The 7345-nt window shown below is 36.4% G+C and overlaps 1 pseudogene; it reads right to left on the bottom strand.

Annotated features, from left to right (window-relative positions):
* Nucleotides 1-6373: 6373 nt before the first annotated feature.
* LOC114045831 lies at nt 6374-6721 on the bottom strand (annotated as a pseudogene).
* Nucleotides 6722-7345: the final 624 nt, after the last annotated feature.

The following is a 7345-nucleotide window of genomic DNA, read 5'->3' as shown; positions in this document are numbered from 1 at the left end:
TTTTCCCAGTTCTTAATCTCTCTGAAACTTTTACCCCAGTGATATCATCCCTGCTCCTTGGCACTCCATCTTCTTTAATACATGTGACATTGTTCTCCCATTGGTCTTCTTCCTCCCACTGCTTCATGGTGTCCTTTGTGGATCACTATCCGTCATCCACCATTATGATGGTTGTCCCTTAGGGCTCTGCCCTGGGCACCTCTCTATTCTCTCCACATTGTTAATTCCATGTGTCCCCATGAGTTTAAATATCATCTCTGCCAGATGACTTGAAAATCTATATATTGGTTCTTAATTTTTCTCTTTTGACTCCAATCTTACAACTACCTGCTAAACATTCTGGATTTCTTGAAAGTATCTCAAACTAAACATATCAAAAACAGAACTGACCTTTCCCCCCACCCCGAGCCCAAATTCATGCTTCCTCCAAACATACCACATTCTACTGATGCCATCAACCTGCCCCTGAGTTCTCATGTTTACAACTTTAAAATCATTGTTAGCACTTTTTTTTCTCTCATTTTTCATGCCTAATCAGTTGTTCAGTCTTATGGATTATGCCTCTACATTTCTACATTCTTACTTTTCTCTTCATTTACATAGCCACCTCCTTATTTCTATCCTTCATCACCTATCAGTTGGACTACTTAGATACACTCCTAATTAATCTACATCCTTTCTCTATTTTCCCTCTCTAAACAAAAGCAGTGAATCATTCAATTGGCAAGCATTTATCAAGCACCTGCTATGCGCCAGGAAACTTTGCTAAGCTCTTGGGATGAAAAGACAAAAGTGAAAAAGTCCCTGCCCTCAAGGAGGAGACAGAATGTGTGTGCCTGTATGTGTATTCCAGTCATATATACATATGACACAAGTTGAATATACATATGTGTGTATGTGTGTGTGCATGTGTAAGGGGGGTTCATATCTATATCTATATCAATATCTATATATCTATATATATCTATATCTATAAAGATATAGATATATATAGATATATATGTATTACATGTTGAATCTTGAAGGAAACTAAAGATTCTAAGAAATGAAGATGAAGAAATATATTCCAGGCATAAGGCACAGGCAACCGATGCAAAAGCAGAAATATAAAAGATGGAGTTATGTTTGCTGAAGGCCAAGTACTACCAGCTAAGTGGCACAGTGGATAGAGCTCTGTGCCTAGAGTCAGGAACACATGAGTTCAAATCCAGACTTAGACAGTTACTAGTTCTGTGAACCTGGAAAGGACAAGTAGCCCTGTTTGCCTCTTTTTCCTCATCTGTAAAATAAGCCAGAGAAGAAAATGGCAAACTACTCCAGTATTACCAATATGACTAGGTTTCAGATTATATGGAGTGTAATAATATGTAAGAAAATTGTAAAGATAAGAGGAGATTAGTTTGTGATGAGATTTACATGCCAAAGAGAGAGATTTATATTTGTTCCCAGTGCTAACAAGGAGACATTGCAGTGGAGGGGTGACATGATCAGGTACTCTTTGGGAAAATCACTTTTGTGACTATATAGAGAATGTATCAGAGCAAGGATAGGCTTGAGATAAGGAATTCAAAAGGAGTATATTGTAGTTGTTGAGGCAAGAGCTAATGAGGGCCTGAACTAGGGTGGTGGCTGTTTGAGTAGAGAGGAGGGAGACATAGTTGACTGAATGGATATATGGGGTGAGTGAAAATGGGTCATGCCTGGTTTCAAGATTGTAAAACTGGGTTGACTGAGAAGATAGTGGAGGCCTTGACATCAATAGAGAAGTGTGGAAAATGGGATTGAAAGAAAGATTATGAGTATGAGATTCCTACTACAGACGTAGTTTTAATGTTCAATAAGAAATTCATGCTGTGAAACTGTAGCCAAATTATATAGTAACCTATGGGAGTAACAGTGATATCAAAGGAGCTAATGTAAATCAATGGGGAAAATTTCTATGGGGAGACATGAGAGTCATTTGTATAATGATTGTATTTAAATTAATGGGTACTACTGAGATCACTAAGTGAGAAAATGTAAGGAGAAAAAAAATAGGCTACAGTAAAAAGCCTTGTGGGGACATTCTCAGCTAGTGATCATAACAGGGTTGATAAATCAAGAAAGAAGACTGAGAAGAAATACATAAGAAAAGAAGAGGAGAGTAATATTGTAAAAAATCCAGAGATGAAAACATATCCAAAAGAAAAGGGTAGTCAATAGTGCAATGCCAGAAAGATCAAGAAGGATGGTGATTGAGGGAGTTACACATGACTGAAATGACTGAGCAACAACAAAGATTTGACAATAAAAGGATAATTGATAACTTTGTAGTAAGAAGTTTCAGTTGAACAATGACATCAAAATACAGATTGCAAGGAAGGAAGAAGAGAGAAAGTGAAGGTGCTAAGTATACATTTTTTTCAGAGTTTGGCTAAGAAAGGAGACATAAGATAATAGTTGGCAAGACTGCTGGGATCTAGTGAGGGGTTTTTTGATGATGAGGGAGACTTGGAAATGTTTCTAGAAAGCAAGGGAGGAACCAATAAATGGAGGAAAGTGTTTGAAAATATGAAAGACAGAGAGAGAGACAGACAGAGAGAGAGAGAAACAGAAAGAGACAGAGAGAGACAGAGAGACAGAGACAGAGACAGAGAGAGAGAGACAGAGAGAGAGCTGGGGCAATCTGATGGAAAAGATGGAAGAGAATGGGTACACGTAAAGGGTCTGAACTTGGTTGGAGAAATGAAGGTCTGCCTCCTCATCAGAGCCTGGAATAAGGCATAGATCTAACCTTATCATTCTCTTGCTAACAAACCTTTAAGATACAATACAAGCTTCTCACCTTGGCATTTGAGACAGTCCACAATTTGGATCTTATTTCATACTATTTATTCCCTTTCATGGACCCTACATTCCAGCAAAACTGGAGTACCAACTGATCCCAAAACTTGACCTGGTTTCTCATTCCTCCAAGCATTTGCCTAGTCTATCTCCTATACCTGCCACGTACTCCTTTCTCATCTCTCCTCAGAATCTTTGTTTCTTAGTCTTAACTCAGATACCCCTTCCTCTTTGAGGCTTTTCCTAATGTCTTCCAGTTGTTAGTGCTCACTCTTTCTTCAAATTATTTTGTATTATTTGTACATATGTTTTACTCCCCACTCCCAATTCAAGAAAGTACAAGATCCTTAAAGGAAAGCACTATTTAAAAAATTATTTTTGTATCACCAGTGCCTAACACAGTACTTTGCATATAATAGATATTTTTAAATGTCTAAATTGATTTGGTTTGGAAGATGTTATCAAGACTTCATACTCTTTTTCTACCTCCTCATCTTCTGCAACAGATGTTGACACATAAGCTGCAATTATGTTCATTATGGTCTTTTTGTATATGCTCATCATGAGCACTGACAGCAAGATGACCCAGTGTCCCAGTAAAAGATGTTTCTTTTTGCCTTTGGGCAAGCAATAAAACCCAAACTGCCAATGTATGTATTTTCCTCTCCAAGGAGAATCTCTGAGTTCTCTTTCCATTGAAAGTAGCTTCAACTTCTTTACGTCCTCTCATTTCATTTACAGTAAGAATGGTGCTAATTATAAGGTCTATTTCATTTAGTAATATGACAAATTGGTGCAGCCAATATGGCAAAGTAAAGTCAGCAATTTTGCCAAGCTCTCCCAACTCACCCCTCTAAACAACTTTAAAAACTGCATCATACTGCATTCTGAGAATAAAAAAAAAGTTGTAGTGAGTCAATTTTCCAGCATAGGGCAGATTAGGATAAGAAGAGAGGTCTGCAGACACTGGGGTGGGAGCTGGCTTGGAATGTGGCCTGTGGAAGCATCACTATCTATGGGCATTGATGGTGGTGGTGGCAACAGCAGCATAACAGTGGCACAGGGAGCACCTAACACCAAGAAGAAGCAAAGAGACTGAACACTTAATCAGAAAGAGATTCCAGGTGGAACATTGAGCTAGCGCTGGGTACCAGATCAGCCATTATTTGACAGATCCACTGCCCAGTCCCCACTACAGGGTCATAGTTCCAGGGCAGAGAATACTGGTTGCAGTTACAGTTGAAAGGGAGCAAGTGCCCTATATAAGTGCTGTCACTATACCAAGGTAAAGATGAGTAGCTGTGGTCATGAGGGAGCAGTTGCCCTACCTAGGTAAGGACCAGAGTACAGACCTAGAAAAAAGTGAACAGACTGTATCACCATCACACCATTCTGGAAGCATTGAAAACTAAAAAGCTCCTAGACCTAGCTATGAAAAAAGCAGGACATAAAAGCCTAAAACTCAGGCCAATCACATCAATCCCACAAGAGGTGATCAGAGCCTAATTCTAACATAAAGTCTAAAGTTTAGAAGGGAAAAAAAAAGCCAGAAAAATGAGCAACCAACAAAAAAGAACCTGACCATAAAAAGTTACTAGGGTGACAAGGAAGCTAAAGACATATAAACTCAGAAAAAGACAATGACTTAAAAAATTGAAAAAATAATCCCTCAAAAAAATGCAGAATGGAAACAAGTCCAACAAGAATTTCTAGAAGAGCTAAAGAAAGATATGAAGATGGGGGAAGTGATTTTAAAAACCAAATGAGAGTGATGGAGGAAAAAATGGAAAAAGAAACAAAAGAAATGCAAGAAAATTTTGAAAAAAGAATTAATTACTTGGCACAAAGACACAAAAAAATAATTACTGAAGAAAATAACACCTGAAAAAACAGAAATGGCCAAATGAAACTTTACTGAAAGAAATAATTTCAGAAAAATTAGAATAACTTCATCAAAATTATAATTCAAGAGAAAGTTAATGACTCCATGAGACATCAAAAAAGAATTAAACAAAGTTTAAAAAAACTGAAAAAAATGTGAAATAATTCAAAGGAAAATACCTGACATGAAACATAGATTGGGTAGAGATAATTTAAGAATTAGTGAACTAACTGAAAGCCATGATAAAAATAAAGAGGCTAGATATCACATTTCAAAACATTCTAAAGGAAAACTGTCCAGATGTCTTAGAACAAAAAGGCAAAGTAGAAATTGAAAGTATCCACCAGTCACCTTCTGAAAAAAGTGATCCTAAAATGAAAACCCTCAAGAATATTATTGCCAAATTTCAGTGCTCCCAGGTCAAGGAGAAAGTAATGAAAGCATCCAGAAGAAAAGTATTCAAATATGATGGAGCCGCAGTCAGGATCACACAATATTTATCACTTTTAAGGAGAATAAGGACTATTACATGACATTCTGAAAAGAAAAAAAAAACTAGGATTACAACTGAGAAAAACCTACCTAGCAAAACTGAGTATAATCTTATGGTAGAAAAAAATCAATATGTAATGAAATAGAAAATTTTCAAGCATTCCTTATGTTTTTTATTTCTTTAAGCAATACTTTATAATGGAATTTATAGAGGTATTTTATATACTTTGATATGTCTATATTGTTTTATTGACTATTATTCTTTTCATCATAATTTAGTCTCCTTGGTTTTTTTTTTTAATTTTGATGTCGTGAAATTTTGTTTCTTCATTGTCTGATAGCATGAACCTACTTTTTTTTTTACTTGCCTGTTGCATAATAAACTTTATTCCAGCCCCTAATTTTTAATCTTTGAATGTCTTTGTTTTTTAGGTATTTTTCTTGTAAGCAGTAGATTGGGGAATTTTGTTTTCTTATACAGTCTGTTGCTCATTTTATTAGATTATTTAATCTATTCAAATTTAAATATGTAAGAGTTAAGTTATATTTTCTTCTGTTTGTCTCTAACATTATTTTTTCTGAATTAGAATCATTTCGTTGCTATGGTGGTTCCTTTTCCTTTATAAAGGTAATATTTATCTCCTTGATTACTTTGACTTGATCTAAGTTAAGCAACCTTATTCTAACCTATGATTATCCCTTCCACATTACAACTTTCCACATCATGGTTTCAATATATCATGGATCAGCATAAGAAATTAAAAGGGAATTCTGGGGGAGTTTTATGGAAGCTACAGAAGATACACAAAAGCCAGCAGATGACAGAGAAAAGTTTAGAAACTTAGAAATGCAAAAAATATATGTATAGTGTTATATATCAACCCAAATTTTACAATAAGATACTGTAAAAAGAAAGCCCATAAAAGAAAAAGGAAAAAATTCAGACTTCTTCTCCAGTATGAAGGGAGGGCCATAAACTTTTTTGCAGAGTTTTTCAGATAACAGGGGCACCATGCCCACAACCTCCGTGTTGTGGAAGAGATAACTGAATATTATTCCTCTCAGTTTTAAATGTCCTTCTTTCTGCTTCTTTTGTTATTTCTTTCCATGAGTATGGAGTTTGTTTGTTTTTTGAACAAGTTATGGCCAGTTTATTAAAGAATACTTTTATATGGTTTACTTTTCACTGGTGTGTTCTGGCACGCTTCTAATGATATCAGAATCACCTGGGTCAATGATAGCCAGCATACATACTCTGTAGTACTTCCCACATGCTGTACCCAATTCAATGTTATTGCCACTGTAGTGATGTACGCCAGTTTTGGCCAACATAGCCTAATATTCAATCTCTGATTTCCTCAAGGCTGGGCAATTGTTGGCTAAGATGACAAATTTGGCTTTGCCTTGTTTGATCATTTTCAGGGTCTGTTTGTAGCTTAGCACATATTTGCTGCTTTTCATGACCAGCTGGAGCCTCGAGTTGATAGACTCCAGCTACTTTTTCGTCTACTTTGCAGCCACCATCTTCCTGCCTGTGGTGCGGCATGACCCTCAGCCAGAGACCTGCCGCCAAGATGGCCGGAAAGCGAGAAAAAAAGCGAGTATGGAGTTTTACTTAACTTTTTAACTCCTTTTTTTTCTCCTACTCACCTAATTTATTCTCCTCTTCTTTCTCTCTAAATAAAATCCTCCTTTTCTTCCTCTTCAAGTTCTTTTGTTAGAGTTTTTCCCACTTTTTCTAAAAGGGATTTTTTTTCCTCCTTGCTCTCCTCATTAATTCTCTTCCTTTTCTGTCTCTTCCAGATTTTTTTTCTTTGATTCATGGTCCTTATGCCTATTTATTCTTTATTTAGTCTTTGTATTCTTCAGGGAACTAAAGTTTCTAATTTACCTATTTTGAGTTCCCTCTTCTAAACATTTTCTCTGCTACTGACTTGCAGATATTGTCCCCTGTTGACTTTTTCTATTGTGCCTCACACTTAGAAAAATCAAGTCCTGCAGGAGATACAAAGGATAGAAGTACTACCCTATGATAGAAATTTTTCTAGTTGGGTTCGTGATTGTATGGTTCAATTCTGCTCCCTGCACTCTTCTTGATCCTACACACACACACACACACACACACACACACACACACACACACACACA

The sequence above is a fragment of the Vombatus ursinus genome, unplaced genomic scaffold, assembly GCF_900497805.2.
Source record: "Vombatus ursinus unplaced genomic scaffold, bare-nosed wombat genome assembly UNPS02001419.1, whole genome shotgun sequence".
NCBI lineage: Eukaryota > Metazoa > Chordata > Mammalia > Diprotodontia > Vombatidae > Vombatus > Vombatus ursinus.
This window is presented reverse-complemented; position numbering and strand designations above follow the sequence as displayed.